The sequence below is a fragment of the Myotis brandtii genome, unplaced genomic scaffold (genome assembly GCF_000412655.1).
Source record: "Myotis brandtii unplaced genomic scaffold, ASM41265v1 scaffold334, whole genome shotgun sequence".
In the NCBI taxonomy this organism is placed as follows: domain Eukaryota; kingdom Metazoa; phylum Chordata; class Mammalia; order Chiroptera; family Vespertilionidae; genus Myotis; species Myotis brandtii.
The window spans coordinates 1210161-1210546 of NW_005362885.1; positions in this window are offsets into that span (position 1 = coordinate 1210161).

Consider the following 386-nt stretch of genomic DNA (forward strand, 5'->3'; position numbering starts at 1 on the left):
GAGCTTGGGGTGTCCTGGGGCTGCTCACACCCAGACAGAGATCCTGGGGGGCGCACCCAGCGCGCTGCTGGCGCAGAACCCGGCCAGGTGCCCTCCTGGTCACTGAAGAAGCCGCCCCTTCCTTCCTGGGCCCCACACTCCTCTCCACCCTCGTCCACACCCACCAGCTCTCTGCAGCGAATCTGCCTGCAGTCCTTCCTCCCAACATCCCAGGGCAAACCATGAGGACACACCAGCGACCATTAGTAGCAGCAGCAGCAGCAGGGCCAGGCACCGTGCTGCTGGACAATCATGGCGCTAACACTCACTGCACTGCCCCAGGTTACCGACCCTGGAAACAGCAGGATCCTGCCTCCTGCTTCAGGCTGATGCCCCTCCCCCTCCTA